Raw genomic sequence first — 23,213 nt, 5'->3', positions numbered from 1 at the left:
GCAAAGAGTTGGTTCTTTGAAAAAAATAAACACTATTGACAACCCTTTAACCAAATTAATTCAAAGGCTGGGAGAGAATGTACAAATTAACAAAACTAGAAATGAAAGGGGAGACATTACAACAGACATCAAGTAAATCCAGAGGATCAAAAGAACATACTTTAAATCCAGTATTCCACCAAATTGAAAAATCAGTAGTAAATAAATAATTATCTTGATACACTAAACAAAGTTAAATTAACATCAGATAGTGTATTTTAAAAAACAAAACCAGAAAACATGATCAAGCCCTTTTTGTCCTGGGAATACATTTATTCCTGCCCATTGTGTTAAAGCTTTTCTTTAACAATATCAACATGTTAGCAGCCAAAGTACATGGCTTAAACCTGAAAATGGACCCCCAGACAGATTTATTAAATTAACAGGCTGGCAAGCCAAGGACATGTAAGATTCTTCACAGAGCCTTACCAACCTAAGACAGAAGTGTATTGCTTTAATAATGCATATTCCATGATGGGTAAGGAGGGCATTCTTGTCAGAACAACCTAAGACAGGCTCAGTCTTCTTAATGAAATAAAAAAGGGGGAGAGGCAGAGAGCCTTTAGGGCTGCTTGGCAAGAATCTGACATGGGCTGAAGACAAGGAAATGGGCTGCTTGGCAGGAATATGATATTGGCCAAGGACAAGGAAGTAGGCTTCAGGCAGGAATTTGACATTAGGCTAGAAGAAAGAAGTAATTTCAGGTAGGAATCTAAATCTTAGGCTAGAAGAAAGAGGTAATCTCAGGCAGGAATCTAAATCTTAGGCTAGAACAAAAAAGTAGGCTTCAGACATAAAAATGACCTTGGGCTAGGACAGGGAAGTAGGCTCAGATACTTTGGTCATCCTGATAAAGCCCTTAGAAACAGTGATCACAGGAGTGTTCACGTAATTGGGTTTAATGCTTTGCTTTTTCTTTGACTATTTGTGTTTATTGTCTTTCTTGTCCCTTGGCTATTTGCAACTATTGTATTGCTAGACCCTCAACCTAGAACTGACCTTAACACATGCATGTAATTAAAATGGTATAAAAGCATAAGGAAGGAGGGGGTGGGATAGGGTGTTCTAGGGAGGGGAAATGGGGAAAGGAGATGACATCTGTATTGTAAATAAATAAAATATTTAATAAAAAAATTTAAAAAAAACCAAATAACTCCTAGTGAAATAAAAACACTTCTTAAAAGTCTACTAACCAAGAAAAAGCCCAAGGCCAGATGTTTTATTACAGAGTTCCACCAGACTTTCATAGAAGAGTTAATGCCAATACTCCTCAAATTATTCCACTAAATAAAAACAGAGATAACATTACTCAATTTGTTGTATTAGCTCATAGATAACCTCATATCCAACCACATAAAGACCCAACAAGGAATTACAGACCAATTCCCTTTATGGAGATAGATGCAAAAATTCTCATTAAAATACTTGCAGATCAAACCCAATAATATGTCATAAAGATCATTCACCATGATCAAGTAGGCTTTATCTTAGAGATGCAGCTATGGTTCAAAATATATAATGTAATCCACCAAATAAATCAACTGAATGACAAAAATCACATGAGTATCAGTCTTATTATATGAAGAAAGGGCTTATGGAAAAAAATCCAGTAACTCTTCAAGATAAAAGTCCTGATGAGATACAAGGAACACACCTAAACATAATAAAGGCAGTTAACAGCAAGTCTATAACCAACATCAATTTAAATGAAGAGAAAATCAAAGCAATTCCACTAAAATCAGGAACAAGGCAAGGTTGTCAACTCTCCAAACTTAGTAAATATAGTACTTGAAGTCTTTTATTTTTTTTTATTTTTTTAATTTTTTTTATTAGATCTTTCATTTACACTTCAGATGCCATCCCCTTTCCCCATTCCCCCCCTTAGAAAACCCCTATCCCATGCCCCCTTTTCCTTTTTGCATTTATACATTTTTTTAAAAAATGTTAATCATAGGCTTTATAAGTTTGGTATTGTTCAATCAGAGGTGTAACCCACTACCCAACCTAGATATATCTACTATCTTTGACTGGTGGAGATACATGAACATCTGCTTCCCTGTCTCCCCCCTCTATCTCTCTTTCATCACCTAGCTTCTCCTCTCCTTCTTCTTCTCCTCTTCTTATTCCTTTTCTTCCTCTCAGTACTCCTCCCACCTTAGCTCCTCCTACACATCACCCTTCCTGTTAAAAGGAAACTTTTCTCTCAAAATACAATTAGAGCATAATTATGCCAATTTGTACCAGTGAGGTACAAGATAGTCCTAATACCCAGTCCATCCTTTTGTTGACCTACCAGCACCTCTGTCATCTCTCCTAACTAAAACATTTAGTTCTGAACCTGGCTTTAGGATGAATGTCAGCTGACGACCATACACTCAGATCTTTTCTCTCAAGGTAAATAGCTATAAGTTTTCAACCCCGTCAGAAATCCAGAATGATTGAGTTGACTATAATTGTGGGAAGCACAAAGCATAGCTTCTAAAACTTAGCCAATTTATAGAGACCTCTGAACACCTGGACACTCACTCTACTTCAAAACGTTGGAGCATCTGTTCTTCTGCCTTCTGGCCCAGGATCATCTGACAGACCTTAGTGCTGCAGAATTATTAAGGGCTGATTACTCTGTATAGGCAGATATAATCAGGCGACTATTCTGCAAGTGTGTCCTTTTCTGGACAGTAATTTGTCTGTAGAAGGAAAGTGGCAATTCTTGCCTAGTTGTCTCACCACAACTGGAGTAACTCCAAGGATGCTCAATTTCTTCTTAGAATTTAACATAGGAAGCTGTCCGGAGCAGACAGGTCTCTAATGAAAATGAACATTAATACTGAAATGTTTGTCATGTCAATTCTAAGGATTTCTGATGTTTTGAAAACCAGCTATCCATGTAAGGTAACCTGGACTGTTGCCTGTTAACTCCACTCAGCTATTTCTAAATAAAACATAGAGAACACCCTTATAATAAACTCCAAGTCATGAATTTGCTATAGTCCCTTAACTCACAGGCTGACCATCTCAAATCAGTTAAAAAAGTTAAAGAAGGACTGGGTCTAAGCTTTGTATTCCTAAGTGTGTTATACTGGTACAATGCCTATGAGAGTAACAATATTCATCTCACTCTTATATCACTAAGAAGCTCATGCCAATGAAAACCTTAAAATTTGTAAACAAAGTAAATTGGTGCCATTTAAGAATTTATATCTTCATCTTGATATTAATTATACAGATTTCTACTAATAGGTTATGGCTATGCAATAAACCCTAGCTAATCCTCTCTATTCCGACAAAACCACTACTTTTCCCTAGAGAGACAGTCCAACATTTACCACCTTAGCCCCATGCCCAGGGAATAGGGGCGCTGACTCATCATTAGCTTCTTCAAGCTGATTATGGGCGTTGAGATATTAGAAGAGGAGTGGGGGGGCAGAGCAAATTGACAATCCTCTGATGCTGTGTCTTCGCTGCCTCCAGAAGGAATTCACAGACCTCAGAGGTTTGAGCAGGTCTGCCCAGCTTGCTTGTTGAGTAGATACACCAAGGCTGATCATTCTGCAATATACAATTCTCAAAACAAATTTTAATATCAAGATAGTTTTTTTTTTTTTTTTAGAAGAGGGCTGACATTTTATTAAGAATGTTGGTTCTAACCACTTTTCTATTTTTCCCCTCTTTTATTGGATATAATATTTACATTTCAAATTTTATCCCCTAGAGCAATAAGACAACTGAAGGGGAGCAATGGGATACAGATTGGAAAGAAAGATGTCAAAGTATTCTTATAAATGACAGACTAAAAAGAAACCAGGGAAACAGTACCTTTCACAATAACCTCAAATAATACAGAATACATGATAAAAATTATAAGACATTGAAGAAAAAATCAGAAAATGAAAAGATTGCCTGTGCTTATTAGAATTAATATAGTAAAAATGGCCATTCTGTCAAAAGCAATCTAGACAGTCAATGCAATCCCCATCAAAATTCTAACGCAATTCTTCACAGGTCTTTAAAGGACATTTTTCAGCTTTATATGGAAACATTACATTTCCAAGGTAGCTAAAACAGTCCTAAATAAAAGAACTAAGGTATAGCTATCCCCGATTTCATGTTTTACTACAGAACCATAGTAATAAAAACCAGCATGATACTGACACAAAAACAGACACACTAATCAATACAATCAAGTTGAAGATGAAGACATAAATCCACATACCTATAGACATCTATTATATACATATTATAACATATATGTATAATATATAAATATGTATCATATGTAAATATGTATAATATATAAATATGTATTATATAAATATATGGCAAAAATACACAGTGGAAAAAAAGACAGCATCTTTAAGAAATGGTGCTGGTGAAACTGGATGGCTGCATGTAGAAGAATATAAACAGATCCATACTTATCACCCTGCACAAAACTCAACTACAAATGGATCAAAAACCTCAATATAAAACCAGATGTACTGAACCTGATAGAAGAGAAAGCACAGAATGGCCTTAAATACATTGGCAGAATCTTTCAGAACAGAACACCATTAGCACAGGCACCAAGATCAACAATTAGTAAATGAGACCTCATGAAACTTAGAAGCTTCTGCATTGCTAAGGACACCATCATTCAGAAAAGGCAGAAGCCTACAGGATGGGAAAGATTTTTTTTTTTTTTTTTTTACCAATTTCACATCTGATTTCAAAAATATATAAAGAAATAAAAAATTTGATATTGAGAAAACAAATTATACAAATGAAGTACGGATCTAAACAGAGAATTCTCAAAATAAAAGCCCAGACGTCTGAGAAACACTTAAAGAAATGCTAAACACCCTTAGTCATTAAGGAAATGCATAAATGCAAACAAAAATTTCTTTGGAATTTAATCTTACACACATCAGAGTAGCTAAGATTAACAACACAGGTGACACAGCTCATTCTGCAGTGGGTGTAGAGGAAGGGGGACACTTATCATTGATGACTGGAGTACAAACTAGTACACCCACTGTGGAAATTGCTGTGATGGTTCTTCAGGAAGATAGGAACAGATACACTTCAAGATCCAGCTATGCCATTCTTAGGCATATACCCAAAAGATGCTTCATCATACCACAAGGAAACTTGCTCAGTCATGGTCACTGCTGTTCTCTTCAGAATAGCCAGAAATTGGAAACAACCTAGATGTCTTAAAATGGAAGAATGGGCCCTTCTGCCCCTCGCCTGGGCCTGGTGCCTGGAGCAGACACCCAGCTGGTCTGCTCCCCTGTGGACACCTTATCCTGAGACATCCTAGAGGGGCCACTGAACTCAGAGCAGCAGGTAAGAACACTCACCCACTGCCCTATGCCCACCCCAGAGCTACAACTGGGGGCAGGGAGTGCTCAGGACCCAGCAGGCACACAAACCCTGCCCCTGTAGAATAACACACCCCTTCTGCCCCTTGCCTGGGCCTGGTGCCTGGAGCAGACACCCAGCTAGTCTGCTCCCGTGTGAACACCATATCCTAAGACATCCTAGAGGGGCCACTGAACTCAGAGCTACAGACACCAAACCCCGAGACATCCTAGAGGAGCAACTGAACCCAGAGCAGTGGGCACCCATATCCTAGAGGAGCCACTGCACTCAGAGCAGTGGACCCCTTATACTGAGACACCCTAGAGGAGACACTGCACCCAGAGCAGTGGACACCTTATACTGAGACATCCTAGAGGAGACACTGCACCCAGAGCAGTGGACACCTAGCTGGTCTGCTACCATGGAGACACCATATCCTGAGACATCCTAGAGGAGCCACTGTACTCAGAGCAGCTGGAGCCCAGGATTACAAGATCACAGAGACATGTGGACCCTGAGGAGTTCAGACACAAGCAAGATAACTGGAAAGGCAGGCTCCAGTCAGAACCAGTGAGTGCAGGTACCACTGGAGTTAAACAGATGGCGAAAGGCAAGTGCAAGAACGTAAGCAACAGAATCCAAAGTTACTTGGCAACATCAGAACCCAGCTCTCCCATCATAGCAAGCCCTGAACACCCCATCACACCAGAAAAGCAGGATTCAGAATTAAAATCACTTCTCAAGACAATGATAGAGGACTTTAAGAAGGACATAAATAACACTCTCAAAGAATTCTAGGAGAATACAGGAAGACAGGTAGAAGCCCTTAAAGAGAAAACACAAAAATCCTTAAAGAATTGCAAGAAAGCTGGGCAGTGGTGGCACACGCCTTTAATCACAGCACCTGGGAGGCAAAGGTAGGTGGATTTCTGAGTTTGAGGCCAGCCTGGTCTACAAAGTGAGTTCCAGGACAGCCAGGCTTACACAGAGAAACCCTATCTTGAAAAACCAAAAAAAAAAAAAAAAAAAAAAAAAAAAAAATTGCAAGAAAACACAACCAAACAGGTGAAAGAATTAAACAAACATCCAGGATCTAAAAATGGAAGTAGAAACAATAAAGAAATCACAAAGGGAGACTACCCTGGAGGTAGAAAACCTAGGAAAAAGATCAGGAGTCATAGACACAAGTATCACCAATAGAATACAAGAGATAGAAAAGAGAATCTCATGTGCAGAAGATACCATGGAAAACATTGACACAACTGTCAAAGAAAATGCAAAATGCAAAAAGCTACTAACCCAAAACATCCAGGAAACCCAGGACATAATGAGAAGACAAAACCTAAGGATAATAGGTATAGATGAGGGTGAAGACTCCCAACTTAAAGGGCCAGTAAATATCTTCAACAAGATTATAAAGGAAAACTTTCCTAACCTACAGAAAGAGATGTCCTTAAATATACAAGAAGCCTACAGAACTCCAAATAGTCTAGACCAGAAAAGAAATGCCTCCTGCCACATAATAATCAAAGCATCAAATGTACAAAACAAAGAAAAAATACTAAAAGCAGTAAGGGAAAAAGGTAAAGTAACATATAAAGGCAGACCTATAAGAATTGCACCAGACTTCTCACCAGAGACTATAAAAGCCAGAAGATCCTGGACTGATATCATTCAGACTCTAAGAGAACAAAAATGCCAGCCAAGACTACTATACCCAGCAAAACTCTCTATCACTATTTATGGAGAAACCAAGATATTCCATGACAATATTATACAATATCTTACCACAAATCCAGCATTTCAAAGGATAATTGGTGGAAAACTCCAACACAAGGAGGGAAACTACAACCTAGAAAAAGCAAGAAAGTAATCTTCTAACAATCCCAAAAGAAGATAGCTACACAAACATAATTCCACCTCCAATAACAAAAATAACAGGAAGCAACATTTATTTTTTCTTTAATATCTCTTAATATCAATGGACTCAATTCTCCAATAAAAAGACATAGACTATCAGACTGGATACATAAACATGACCCAGCATTTTGCTGCATACAGGAGACACACCTCTGTGAAAAAGACAGACACTACCTCAGAGTAAAAGGATGGAAAACAATCTTCCAAGCAAATAGTCCCAAGAAACAAGCTGGAGTAGCCATTCTAATATCAAATAAAATCAATTTTCAACCAAAAGTAATCAAAAAAGATAAGGAAGGACACTTCATATTCATCAAAGGAAAAATGTACCAAGATGAACTCTCAATTCTGAACATCTATGCCCCAAATGCAAGGGCACCCACATACATAAAAGAAACTTTACTAAAGCTCAAAGCATACATTGCACCTCACACAATAATAGTGGGGGATTTCAACACCCCACTCTCAGCAATGGACAGATCATGCAAACATAAACTAAACCGAGACACAATGAAACTAACAGAAGTTATGAACCAATTAGATTTAACTGATATCTATAGAATATTTCATCCTAAAAGAATATACCTTTTTTCTCAGTGCCTCATGGTACCTTCTCCAAAATAGACCATATAATTGATCACAAAACAGGCCTCAACAGATACAAAAAGATTGAGATAATCCCTTGTATCCTATCAGACCACCATGGACTAAGGCTGGTCCTTAATAATGACAAAAACAATGGAAAGCCCACATACACGTGGAAACTGAACAACACTCTACTCAAGGATGACTTGGTCAAGGAAGAAGTAAAAACAGAAATTAAAGACTTTTTAGAATTTAATGAAAATGAGGACACATCATACCAAAACTTGTGGGACTCCATGAAAGCAGTACTAAGAGGAAATCTCATAACTCTAAGTGCTTATAAAAAGAAACTGGAGAGAGCATACACTAACAACTTGACAGCACACCTGAAAGCATTAGAAAAAAAGAAGCAAATACACCCAGAAGGAGTAGATGGCAGGAAATAATCAAACTCGGGGCTGAAATCAACCAAGTAGAAACAGAATGAACTATACAAAGTATCAACAAAACCAGGAGCTGGTTCTTTGAGAAAATCAACAAGATAGATAAACCCTTAGCCAGACTAACCAAGGGAACAGTATTCAAATTAATAAAATCAGAATTGAAAAGGGAGACATAACAACAGAAACTGAGGAAATTTAAAAAAATCATCAAATCCTACTACAAAGGCCTATACTCAACAAAATTGGAAAATCTGGATGAAATGGACAATTTTCTAGATTAGATACCAGGTACCAAAATTAAACGAGGAGCAGATAAATCATCTAAACAGTCGCATAACCCCTAAAGAAATAGAAGCAGTCATTAAAAACCTCCCCACCAAAAAAAGTCCGGGACCAGATGGTTTTAGTGCAGAATTCTATCAGACCTTCCAGGAAGACCTAATACCAATTCTCTTCAAACTATTCCACAGAATAAAAACAGAAGGAAAAATACCCAATTCATTCTATGAAGCTACAATTATGCTCATACCTAGACCTCACAAAGATACAACAAAGAAAGAGAACTACAGACAAATCTCTCTTATGAATATTGATGCAAAAATACTCAATAAAATTCTCACAAACCGAATCCAAGAACACATCAAAACAATCATCCATCATGATCAAGTAGGCTTTATCCCAGGAATGCAGGGATGGTTCAATATTCAGAAATCCACCAATATAATTCACTACATAAATAAACTCAAAGAAAAAAAAGACACATGATCATCTCACTGGATGCTGAGAAAGCATTTGACAAAATTCAACATACCAAAATCCCTTCATGTTAAAACTCTTGGAAAGATCAGGAATTCAAGGCCCATACCTAAGCATTGTAAAAGAAATCTACAGCAAGCCAGTAGCCAACATCAAACTAAATGGAGAGAAACTTGAAGCAATCCCACTAAGATCAGGGACTAGACAAGGCTGCCCACTCTCACCCTACCTATTCAATATAGTACTGGAAGTCCTAGCTAGAGCAATTAGACAACAAAAGGAAGTCAAGGGGATACAAATAGGAAAGGAAGAAGTAAAAATTTCACTATTTGCAGATGATATAATAGTATACTTAAGTGACCCTAAAACTTCCACCAGAGAACTCCTAAACCTGATAAACAACTTTAGCAAAGTGGCTGGATATAAAATCAACTCAAACAAATCAGTAGCCTTCCTCTACTCAAAGGATAAACAGGCTGAGAAAGAAATTAGGGAAATGACACCCTTCACAATAGTCACAAATAACATAAAATAACCTTGGAGTGAACCTAACCAAGCAAGTGAAAGATCTGTATGACAAGAACTTCAAGTCTCTGAAGAAAGAATTAGAAGATTTCAGAAGATGGAAAGATCTCCCATGCTCCTGTATTGGCAGGATTAATTTAGTAAAAATGGCTATCCTGCCAAAAGCAATCTACAGATTCAATGCAATACCCATCAAAATTCCAAATCAATTCTTCATAGAGATAGAAAAAGCAATTTACAAATTCATTTGGAATAACAAAAAACCTAGGATAGCGAGAACTATTCTCAACAATAAAAGAACCTCTGGGGGAATCACCATCCCTGACCTCAAACTGTACTATAGAGCAAATCCTACATCCCATAGAGGGCTAATATCCAATATATACCAAGAATTCAAGAAATTATACTCCAGACAACCAAATAACCCTATTTAAAAATGGGGTACAGAGCTAAACAAGAATTTTCAACTGAGGAAACTAGAATGGCCGAGAAGCACCTTAAGAAATGCTCAACATCCTTAGTCATCAGGGAAATGCAAATCAAAATAACCCTGAGATACCACCTCACACCAGTCAGAATGGCTAAGATCAAAAACTCAGGTGATAGTAGATCCTGGTGAGGATGTGGAGAAAGAGGAACACTCCTCCATTGTTGGTGGGATTTCAAGCTGGTACAACCACTCTGGAAATCAGTCTGGTGGTTCCTCAGAAAATTGGACATAGGACTACCTGAGGACCCAGCTATACCACTCCTGGGCATATACCCAGAAGATGCTCCAACATATAACAAGGATATATGCACCACTATGTTCATAGCAGTCTTATTTACAATAGCCAGAAGCTGGAAAGTACCCAGATGTCCTTCAACAGAGGAATGGATACAAAAAATGTGGTACATTTACATAATGGAGTATTACTCAGCTATTAAAAATAATGAATTCAAGAAATCCTTAGGTAAATTGATGGAACTAGAAAATATCATCCTGAGTGAGTTAACCCAATCACAAAAGAACACACATGGTATTTACTCACTGATAAGTGTATATTAGCCCAAAAGCTTGGAATAGCCAAGACTCAACTCACAGACCACATGAAGCTCATGAAGAAGGAAGACCAAGTATGGATGCCTCGGTCCTACTTAGAAGAAGTAACAAAAATACTCAAGGAAGGAAATATAGAAACAAAGTGTGGAACAGAATCTGAAGAAGGGGCTGTCTGGAGACCATTCCACCTGGGTATCCATCCCATGTACAGTCACCAAAGGTAGACACTGATGTGGATGGCAGGAAGTGCATGCTGACAAGAGCCTGATATAGCTGTCTCCTTAGAGGTCTGCCAGAGTCTGACACATTCAAAGGACGATGCTCACAGCTAACCACTGATCTGATCAAGGGTTTCCCAATGGAGAAGTTAGAGAGAAGACTGAAGGAGCAGAAAGGGTTTGTGGCCCCATGAGGAGAGCAACAATACCAACCAACCAGAGCTCCCCAGGGTTTAAACCACCAGCCTGGGAGCACATAGGGAGGGACCCATGACTCCATCTGTACATGTAAAGGAGGATGGCCTTGTCGGGCATAGGTGGGAGAGGAGATCCTTGATCCCATAAAGGCTGAACACTGAGTGTGTGTGGGGGGGAGATTCGAGGGTGGGGAGGTGGGAGTCGGGGGGTAGTTGGGGGCACATCCTCATAGAAGCATGAGAAGGGGGATGGGATAGGAGGTTCCTGGGTGGTGGGGGGAATGGGGTAAGGGTATAAAATCTGAAATGTAAATATAATATCCAATAAAAAATGGAAGAATGGATAAAGAAAATGTGTCTATTTGCACAGGGGAGTATTATTTAGCCATCTAAAAAGAATGAAATCATGAAATTTGCAGGCAGTTGGGAAGAACCAGAAAAAAAAATCATTCTGAGTGAGGTAACCCAGAATCAGAAAGACAAATATGGCATATATTCATTTACATGTTGTTATTAGCTATTAAATCAATGATAACCAATTTACAAATCATAGACCCACAGAAGTTAGGTATAAAGTAAAGGATTAGTGGGGGCACATTTAAAAGCATTGCAGTCATTTGCACAGTCGAGGTTAGTTGGTCTTGATGTAGACGTTACTAAAAAGATGCTTGATACAGAGGCTAAATAATACATGGAGACCACGGTGTAAGGAAAATGGCAGAACTTTCCTCAGGATGTGGAAGCAGGCACCATCTGATTTATTTTAACTCTTTATTCTGTAATCCTCTGTGGTAGTTTGAATAGAAATATCCCCATAGACTCATGTGTTTGAATGCTTGGTTACCAGGAAAAAATACTATTAAGGGGTGTGGCCTTGTTGAAGTAGGTATAACCTTGTTGGAAGAAGTGTGTCACTGTGGAGGCAGGCTTAGAGGCTTCAGACGCCCAAGCCAGGCCTAGTGTCTCACAGTCTTTTCCTGCTGCCTGTAGATCCAGATGTAGACCTGTCAGCTACCTCTCTAGCACCATGTCTGCCTGCACACTACCATGCTTCCTGCCATGATGATAATGGACTAAACTTCTGAAACTGCAAGTCAATCCCAATGAAATGTTTTTTTTCATAAGAATTGCCATGGTCATGGTGTTCACAGCAATGGAACACTAACACACCCTTCAACCATTCTCCTAGCTAGGACATATGAATGAGAGCTCATGAGAATTTTACTCACCTCATTCATCCTATCAGTCACCACAGAGAATTCTGATATTATCAATATCTGGACTATTCAATCAATATTACTTTCTGTGAGGGACTGCAAGTTTGTACTGGCTTATCCAAACTCCTCTCACCCTCTTCTGTCTCCCCATCTCCAGATAACCAGCTATCTTTGTCTGACTTTTAAAGTGGTCTCTAAAACTTTGTTTTGCTTTAGGATTAAATGACCTAAGAAATAGATGGGAGGTGCTTAGTGTGTCTGTTTATAACTCTGTCTTAAATGATACCTTCAGAGGTGAATGACAGTGTGGCTGGGGTGGGGCAGAGCTTTCTGAACAGAAGAGGAAGGGAAAGAGAAGGCAATTTGTTTGTTTGTTCGTTTGAGTTTGCCATATGTAGTCAAGACAGCTTTCAGATATAGGAAAACCAGGATGCTTTTATAGAAGAGAAAACCAAGTTTCAAATGAATGGAGTGGTTAGCCAAGCTTCATGATAAAATACTTCCTGTTTCTGATATATTAAACTAGTGACAGCCAGAGTGTCACACAGCTCTTAAAGTTACAGTCCATGCAGAGAACGCATGTATGCTCAACAACAGTTTAGCATCAATGGGCCAGCACATTTCCAGCGAGAGAATGCTACAACCTTTTAAAATTGTGCATTAATAATAAGTGACAAAAACAAGCTGTATGGGAGGGCATTGCAAAGTTCGTGTGATGTTAAAAACAGAAGCAAGCTGCTGGATGAATAGGTGAGGCATGGAGTACAACCAGGAAAATGAACAAATAGATAAATAAAAAGGCAGGCCATAGGGTATTGGGTAAAATAAAATCTCAGATTTGGGGAAGAGTTATATAAATAAAACACTCTTTAAAAAGATTTATATTTTTAATTTGTGTGTGCATGCTTGCATGAGTTTATGAAATGCACATGATTCGGATGACTGTGGTGGCCAGAAGAGGTCATTGAAGCCTCTGGAACTGGATTTACAGTGATTGTGAGCCACCTGTCATGGGTATTGGGAACCACATCTGGGTCCTCTGTAAGAGCAGTAACTTCTGATACATTAAACAATCTCTCCAATCTATCAACATCTTAAGGTTTTAAAAATGGCACACAGATGCATAGATATGTAAAAAACTCTTAGAGCTAAACAATATGTGTATTGGATACATACTTAACCTCAAATAAGGACTGGACGCGTGCATCACAAAGTATGAATTGTACATTGCTTATGGTGCTTTTGTTTTTTTATTCCCATATATCCCTAAGTTACAAGAAATTGCATTTTGCTAGCAAAGCAAGATAACATGTTGACAAGAAATACATTTTTTCAAAAAAACAAAACCCAGGAATGATTCAGTGGAGTGGTTGGTATTATGTGTTATTGTTACTATATCATGTGATTACTGTACCTTTCCAAGCAGAGGGTAGAAAGAATCCTTGCCTTTGAAGAAGAGGCAACTGACCTTCCCTTAAAGGAGGTCTGTTCTACTCAAGGAAGCAGAGACTCAGTCATGAGGCAGAGAGAGGTGAGAGAACAAGGCTTGGTGCCTGCTTAGAAGGTAGCTACAGTGACCACACAGAAGGGGACCAGTGTCACAGCTTGCTTGGGGACAGTAGAAGACATCAGACTGGCAAGAAGATGGATACATTCAGTTTTACAGGAGGCAGTGTTCATTTTGTTTTCACTTTGCGTGGGCTCCAGCTAGGTAACCCAGACTGGCCTCAAATTTGCAAACTTTCTGACTCAGCCTTCCCAGCACTTAGGGGAGTTGCCAGACTGTGCCACCATCTCAGGCCTGCTTAGGAACATTGTGAAAGCAGGGGAGGTCAACTTTGAGTTCCTTCAGAAGTTAGGTTAGACTTTATTATTTTAATGGTTCCAGATCTCCTACTTGTGTGGCAATAGTCTGACCTGGTCCCAACACAGCCAGGCTATGTGCAATTTGGGCACCTTGCCAGCACTGGAAAAAGATTCAGTTATAATAAACTAAATTTAATTTTATAAAAATGAAAACACATTTTAGCTTGGCCAAGCTCGGTGCCCAGAAGATAGCCTGGCTGGCCTCCCTTCCTCCTTGTGCTTGCAATTTCCTACCACACAGATGAAACCAGACTTAGTTTCTCTTTATATAACACCTAGAGGTAAGCAAATGGCAGATCGAAAGTGAGGAGTACATTGAACTCTAGAACCCAAAGGGAGAAAAGGCTCCTCAGGAATTTCTAATAGATTCTGACTCTAAGATACTTGGAAGCTAAGGTTTAAAAAAAGAGGAAAAGAAAAAGCCCAATGTGCTAGGATGAGAGTGGAAGAGAAATGGGACGTATGGCCCTCCTCATCACATGGACCACCTACCAGATGTCCTTTAGGGGTCCAGCCTCTAACACATCCAACTCTGCCCTGATTCAAAGGAAGCATTACAAGGTTCATCAGCCCTGGTTGTAATGGGGACAATGGTGATGTGTCTGCTGTCACTGTGGGTGTCAGGCCCATCTATCAATGGTGCTTTAGTGATGCTGTGGACTGTCACTAAGGCTGCCTTAAAATTCTAGCCAGTAGAGGAAAAGACAGCAGAGGCTACTACCCCCACCCTCAGTGCGGACAACAGGGGTTTCCGTGACGAGGAGACGTAAGGCTTTTTCTGTCTCATCTTTGTCCTCTGAAAGCAAGAAATGGATAGGGAGAACTTCGCTGAGACAATGGAGATTGTTATTGTTAACTAAATACTTGATTTTTTATTTCAATTTGTTTTTGTTGCATGCTTTATTTGAGGGTTCAGTCGGTCAGAGCCATGGTGGTCCCCTTGGTAGAACACAAAATGAAGCAAAAACAAGACCCGTCACAGGGATTTCAGTTTCTATCCATATTCCTCTTAGGGAACTACAAATTTGGAGAGGGCTGGTGACTCAGGAGAGAGACATAATTGTACTTGGGGCCCTGAGCCTCTTACCTATCTCACCGCAAACTCAGAATGCTTTTACCCAGCTGCCCTGCCCTATGATCTGGCTTGGTTGCAACAGCAGAAGGTGCTTATATTTGAATTGTTTAGCAAATTTTGTGGCAGCAGTTTGAAATTTTAGAAGGAAAGGAAAGGTTCTTCTAAGGAAAGCAGTGTAGATAAATCGTGTTTTGTTTTAGAATACTCAGAGAAGGTTTGGCTTAAGACACTAGCATCTTAGGCTTTGACCTGTACTCAGTGTTACAAGTTATTTTAACATAAGACTTCCATGGAGGTGGAAATTTTGCTTTTTGATCTTTGAGGGTTTTTTTTTTTTTTTTAGACACTGGGCCCTCCATAGGCTCTTTGGCTGTCCTGGAGTGCAGCTAGGGCTCCTAGTCTGACTGTACCATGAGCTAGGAAAGCCTAGAGCCTGCTTGGCCCCTCTACCAATCCCATCCACAGACAGCGGTAATAGCTTCTTTCCAGATGCACACTGTAAAAATACACACAGGAAAACCACATCGCCCATGGTCCCGTTTTAGCTTTTGCTCAAGGGAAAGTGGTATTTTCAAATCATTTCAATGAAAAGCATCAATTTCAAGGTCAAATAAAATACCTTCTTCTGGGTTCCAGACAGTTCCCTGGTATCTTCCAGCCCGTTCCCATGGCACCCTTTTCATGAGGCTTTGAGTGGCTTTCCATTTCTCTGCTGACAGGAGGGTTCTGTGAGGATTTGTACTCAGATTGTCAAGGGCTGAAAAGATAAAAGAAATCTGCCTAAGGCCTCTAGCTGCACTGCCTGACCATGTTGGTGGGGTACACAGCTGACAGAAATCACAGCTGTGAAAAACACCATGTCTAGTTGTCCTGAGGCATCATGAGGATGTGAATGTCCTAGAAACATCTTCATTAGATATTGATTCTGAGGAACATGGGGAGATCTGTAGGGGAAAAAAAGTGAGGATTAGATGAAACACTTTTAGTAACCATGTTTTTCTATTATCATTACCATCATATGTCCTATGTTGGGAAATTAAATGTCATGAAAAGAAATTTAAATTGGTCCATAATCCCACTAATAGGTAACTTTATCAGCTGTGGGTATATTTCTTTCTGTAATTCACATAGGCGATATGGCAGTGGTATAGCAATTCCCAGCATGTGTGGGGCCTGATTTAAATAAAAACCTAGTACTACAACAGCCACAATGATAGACAGTAAGTGGAACAATGACCATTGTGAATATTTGTCTTCTTTGGCTAACATGAGAACATCATTTTAAAAAGATTATGTCCAAGGAAAACTAATATTAGAACAATATTCTAGTCATGAATATAAAAAAATAAACCTCCCAATAAACTCATCAAATACTAACTCACATTTTTTAATGTCTTCTTATATTTCCTTTAGGGTTTATTTTTATTGTTTAAATTAGGTGTATGTGTCTGGGTATGTGCAATTGAGTGCAGGTCTTGTGCAAGTCATGTGCAATGATGTCACGTTATATATGCAGTGTTACTTGTGGGATCACCTGTGTCCGCTGACTTCTCACACTGGCCCTTGCTGAGACTCTTAAAGGACCTGACACCTATGCTACTGCTGATTTACCTGGTGAAATCTCAAGTATGTTGTGTTGAATTCTCTACAAACAATGGTTACTGAGACACCATCACACTATAATGCTGGGATTACCTAGCTATCTACCTAGTTAATGGTCATTTGTTAACATCGGAACTCCTGTGAGCCGTGACCATATCAAGGACGTGGAGGAAGCCGGCTTCCCTGCACACTTTCCCCATGTGTCTGCTTGCTAGCCTGAGTCGTGTGCCCTTCACAGTTGTGTGTTTGCAGGTTTCAGTCTGAATGTTTTTCCTCATAAGTTTTTTTTTTTTTTTTTCTCATCCAGTGTGAATTTGCAAAGTTTAATTTGTGTTCTTTAACACGTCGTCTTTCATTCCTTATAGCCCATCGTCACTGTGTGTTTTCATTCAGTCACCATTTATGGGGAGGCATTTACAGTTTGGGGTTTCTACAGAAATTCATGGGGTGTCTTCTGAGGGAGCCTCTAGAAGGCTGTTTTGTGTGTGTTAGCAGTTCAAAGAGCATAATGGCTTGCGATCACACCGAGGATAGTTATCCCAGAGTTCCCCGTGTGAGCGTACAACTAGTGACATGGGAAAGTGCTCATTGGTCCATGATATCATCAGAATTTTAAATCTTATTAGCTAAAGCAGTTTAATACAGCCTTTTATCCTCTCTTGGTTTTCAGTTCCTTAAACTGAGACTCTGAATGTCTGGCCATGTCTGCTACCCAGAAACATTTTCTCTTATATGAAATACTCGTTCTTGTGTTTTGTTGTATTTTCTTTTTTAAAAAAGTTATATGTACACTTCCCATACAAGCACTGCATCTACAACACTAACACCCCTTGCTCAACTCTTACCCTGTTCTACCCTTCCCTCCCAAATTCATGATCTTCTCTTTAATTATTATTATTAGTGTACATATTACATGTACATCACTGAGTCCATGCAGTGTTTCTCTAATGTCCCTATGGACACATGTGCAGGGATGAGCACTTGACAGGACAACCAGTCTCTATGGGAGCGCTTGTCCCGAACAAAATTGATTCTCCCTCACTCAGAAGTCAGTGACCAGCTTTGAGTTCTTCAGCTAGGTGTGGGACCACATTGGAAATGTGGAATTTCTCCTGTCAATGTGGATATGTCAACTGGGAATATTATAATGCCGGTTTCACTTAGGTGGGTGACTGTATTGCTGATTACTCATGGGAAGATGATTTTCCTCTGATGTCTAGTGACATAATCTTGTATCAGGTACCTGGGCCTCTGGCTCTTCTGACTTCTCAGCCTTGTCCTCCATGATTTCCCTTGAGTTTTGAGTATATGTGTATGAGTTGTACTGAAGATGTCTGAGCTGGCTGGTGCTAGGCACTCGCTGCCACTTACTCTCTGCATTTCCACCAGTTTTGTATTTCAGTAATGATCTACATTAGCTGCAAAAAGAAGCTTTGCAGGTGGAGAGTGAGAACTCTACTTATATCTGGGTATAATGGTATTTGGGATTCTGTTAGGAATTATGTTGGCTTAGGAATGTGTTTCTCCTCTAAGATCCATTCCCTTCCCCAGTCATGGATAGTTGAGTAGGTTTACAGTGCTGAGCAAGAAGGGTCTGAAATCCAATTAAACATCTGTTGCTCACCCTCAAGATGTAAGTGCCACTCTTGTGACACCATAGATACACTGAGGGACCAGTCACAGTTGTGGTTCATAGGCTTTTTGGCAACTTGCACAGTGCCTTCTGATACTCTGAGATCTAGTTCTCAGAGAGGTGGAAGAGTCTTTCAAATCAGTTCCAGCTTTATTCCTCCAGGTCCTGTGTCCAAAGTGGTGTCTTCAGCTATAGGATCTCACCATCAAATTCTAGAAGGCAACCAAGGACAATAGAAATAGCCTACATTATTTGGGAAGACTCTTGTGTTCCACCAAGCAATACCTTGAAGAGAGATTTTTCCATGCTTGGCACTGGGTTTTAGTTAGAGGGCATATAACTTTCATGGGGAGAACCACAAAAATTCATTACAAATATAGATGCATGCATATAGATATATAATTATATATCTATATGTATGCACATATATATTGTAGAGAGATATGCACAGATCCACACACATATGTACATGTACATATGAGAATGGATGCACACATAAATATATCATATATATGTAAGTAAACTTGTAAAAAAAAGTTTGCCTTTTTTCTTATTTTTAAACTGTTTTTTGAAGTGGTACTTTCTGCTAGTGTGTGTGTGTGTGTGTGTGTGTGTGTGTGTGTGTCTGCATTCTTGACACTAATCTTCTGTGGATTTTAAGTCGCAATGCCCCCCCTACAGTTTGTGGTGGTTTTTTTTTTTGTTGTTGTTGTTTTATTTAAGATGTCATTTGATGAATAAGATCTTTTAAAGAAAAACTAATAAAATCAAATGAGTGACTCCTTTTTGTTGTGTTTGGCACGTTCTGTGTCATGCTGAAGGAAGGTTTCTCTGGCCGGAGGCCATAAAGCAGCTTCCTTATATTTAATTCTAAAAGTTTTAAAGTTTTACTCTTGACATTTAAGTTCTTAATCCATCTGGATTTCATTTTTGTATATGGTAAGAAGTAGGAAATCCATTTTCATTTTTTTCCGTATGAATAACCAATTTTTCCAGCTCCATTTACTTAACTATATTTTTCCCTTTATTGATGTCAGTAGCAACATGCTTGCACACACACACACACACACACACAAAGAAAGATATCACAAATGCCTTCCTACCTTTTATTAAAAATTAACAGGCAAACACAGCCATTTTAAATATATGTTCTTTTAAATTCTATTTGGAGGGGAAATATTCTTTTTGCAGTACTGAGGTTGAACAGCAGGGCTTTATGCTTTGCCTTTGAGCTGAACCCCAACATTAACAATATCAGGTTGAATTAGCACACATAAGGTAACACTCAGGGAAATCTATGGGCATTAAGTCTTTAAACCTGGTGATTAGGTACAGCATCTGTATTTTGTGGTAATGTCAAACAAACTATAAATACTGCAATGGGCAGATACTGTCTCCCGGGGATGGGGGGAGAATGTCTCTAATTAGGGTGATGGCAAGAATTCAAGGCATAGCTAACTCTGCCTCAGGTCATCATTCTAACATGGAAATCTATAGCTAGTCACACTAAAATTGAAAATGAGAGCTTGCCCACTGGAAAATGGATGGAGGGGCATTGTCCCTGAGCAGATAAATGTTGTATCTATTGACACCAGTGGTTCTACTTTTTCCTCAGAGGAAAAAAGGGGATTCTTGGGTTCAGAGATCCGTTCCTATGGTGATGGGATAGCACAGCCTGGCATGGCCGAAGCCAACTCTACTCACGGGGCTGTAACCTAGCCAAGGGCTGAGATGGCCCACAGGCTTTGTCAGTGCTATTAAACATGGCAGCCATCTCCTAACTGCCCTGTCACACACATGCTAGGAAATGTTTGAAATCCCTGGCAGCTTTTCTGAGAGCTTTCAGGAGGCCTGTTCGTAGGCAACAGCTAGAATCACACACACATGGAACCAGGGAGCTCCAAGCCAGAGGCTTCTAAGTTCCTTCCAACTGCATAGGACATCTACAGCTGAAAGCAGCATAGAAAGTAAGTGCTTTATAATAATGAACCGTAAGTTTCACTAAACACACAAGGAAGTAGCATTGCTTCTATTTCACAACTACTTAGGTGAAAACATTTTCAATCTTTGGACTACTGAAAAACAAAAGAAAACAAAAACAAAAAACAAAACAGACAAACGCAGGCCAGATCTGACAGCTCAACAGTAGTTTGCTGAGCCAGACTGTACTCTGCAATTGTATCATTTATAGAATTCAGATCAGTTCTTGGAATTAAGGTGTGGATGGTGTAAGTCAGAGAACTTCTTCATCTTATGCTTGCAGTGGTGGAGGAATTCCAGGATTTTTTTCCCTTTAGATTGAGAAGTTAGACATTATTATTGCATCCAGTTTATAAAGAAGGTATCTGCTGTTTCTATTAGCCGTGAGCAGTGTTCTCCATGGTGGGAATTCACCAGAAAACAGGACACACATTGCCTGCTTTTCTGATGTTTACATTCTTGGGAAAGGAGAAAGACACTACTAAGGGGAAAGGGGGAGTTATAGCTTGTCAGAAAGTGAAAGATGCTAGAAACAAGAATCGAGGGAGGGGTTGAAGGGCAAGTTTGAGCTGTGACTTTGAACTTTGGAGTGATCAGTGCAGAGATAGACTTCAAGCTATGAGGCTTTAAGCAAGTGAGGGTGGGCCAGGAATGAAGCAAATGAGAGGTGGGAGCCAGGAGTACATCAGTTAAGTATCCATGAGACAGGGATGAAGCACCAGAGAATCTGAGAAGTGGGAGGAAATCAAGAGCATATGCACTTTGTGAGCCATGTGTCAGTAATGGCCAGAAGAAGGGAGAAACCACCCCCAAGCTAGATTATTCAGGAGCAAGAAACCAACATGGACTTGTACCATGGAAGTCAGTAGTTACCTTGGTAGCTAAGGTAGATGAGGGAGGTGAAGTGTTACACAAAGAGCTTTCTGGGTGTGGAGAAATCATGAGGATAAAAGCCGATGTAAGATAACAGAATCTTTATCTTGGAGGTTTTTTCTCATAAAGCAAAATTAGGGCTGTGCTATATTTTGCTGGGAGGGAGGTAAGGAGGCATGGGAGGGAGTAACAGCTTTGTTAATATAGAAATGGAAAAGATCTAACAGAGAGGGTAAAATTGATGCTAAGAGGCAAACTTACTATTAGGACCCCATGACTTACCATGATGTAGAGAGGCTGGCCTCAGCCCAGGGACCAGGGACAACATCACCAGTAACTGAAGTGCCACCAGAGGAAACAAACCTGCTAGTGTATATGTGGCTTGATGGAAAATTCTGGGAGAAATCTTGTACTTATTTCTGTTTTCTCAGTTAAACTAAGTTCCTCTGGGAGTGATACTGGGTGCCTTGTGCCAGAGGGGAGAAGAGGTGGAAAGAGTAACAATGTATTATGGGTGGTAGACAGAATTTAGGCTGAGTTCCTGAGATACAACCCAATGGAAAGGGGGCTATCGGCAGCTCTTCAGGTGTCTGTGGGTTCCTTATAACTCAATAGTGGTTTTTACCATATATGCATTTTTCTGCAAAGAAGTTGTTTAGATCACCTCATGGATTCGCAGCCATACAAAAGAGACAAAAAAACCAATCACAACAATCTACTCAAGAAAGCCTGGAGTAGACTTTCAGTCCCATGGAAGCTGAAGGACTCTGGCTTCCTGTGTGGCTGGCAGGGCAAGCACACAGCCATGATGACTGGATGGTATTTTCTTACGTCGAGCAAGAAAAGTAATTGTGACCAGGGCCCAAAAACTGAGCTCCATAGAGACATCTTCAAGGTGAGTCTTGGGCAACAAGAGTTGCCAATTCAAATAAGACCTATCAAAGTGCCAGCCCAAGGGAGGAGCTGGAAGGATGGACTAGGCATCGGCCCAGAACTGTACTCTGGCTAAATGCTGTCTCCATACCTGGTCCCCATATGTCTGCTTTCCTTGAATGTAAGCATGGATGAAACAAGCTTCAAGCATCAAGATTTACCATTAGGTAAAAGCATGTGTGACTGAGCCTGATCACCTGCGTTATTAGCTCTAGAATCCAGGTGATAGAAGAACCAGCTGTTATAATTTGTTCTTTGGCCTGTACATACTTGTGCTCATGCATATATGCATGTGCGTGTATACACACATACACACACACTCATCTATGTACACATACCCACATACACACACATACACACACACACACTTACCTATACACACATACTGACACACACACACACACATAAACACATTCAAATTGGAATATATTTTCTACTACCAGGAAATTATACAGTACTGAATTGCCCATTGTATAATAAGTTATTTGATACTTTTAGAGTTTGTATTATAACTCTTAATGTTTTCACACTTGCATTTCCAAATGGTATAACAAGGGCTATTTTCTGAAGAACAATGACTGTTGAGATTGAGATAAAAATCTAAATTATGAAGAAGATATATTATGTCACATATCAACCACTCAGGGGGCTTAACCTTAGATTCCCTCTAAAACTAGAAACACAATCATCATAAAGACAAAAGGAAAACACCTTAATTGATACTTAAAAACAAGCCTAATAACTCTGGAGTCCTTTTTCCTATGTCACTGGACTCATCTCTGTAGCATTGATTTCAAAGCTGAAGGGAAAAGCTGTTTAACCTTGGTTTTTGCCTTTGGTATTATTAAAAGGTGGGGCAAAGGTTTGTTCCAGGCAGGGAAGCTATTTACCAAGCCGAAGGCCAAAGCTAACCAACATATCCAAGTTATAAAGCCTTATAAAAACAGCAACTTACAGTGGAAACTCTGA

The sequence above is a fragment of the Arvicanthis niloticus genome, chromosome 3 (genome assembly GCF_011762505.2).
Source record: "Arvicanthis niloticus isolate mArvNil1 chromosome 3, mArvNil1.pat.X, whole genome shotgun sequence".
Lineage (NCBI taxonomy): Eukaryota > Metazoa > Chordata > Mammalia > Rodentia > Muridae > Arvicanthis > Arvicanthis niloticus.
This window is presented reverse-complemented; position numbering follows the sequence as displayed.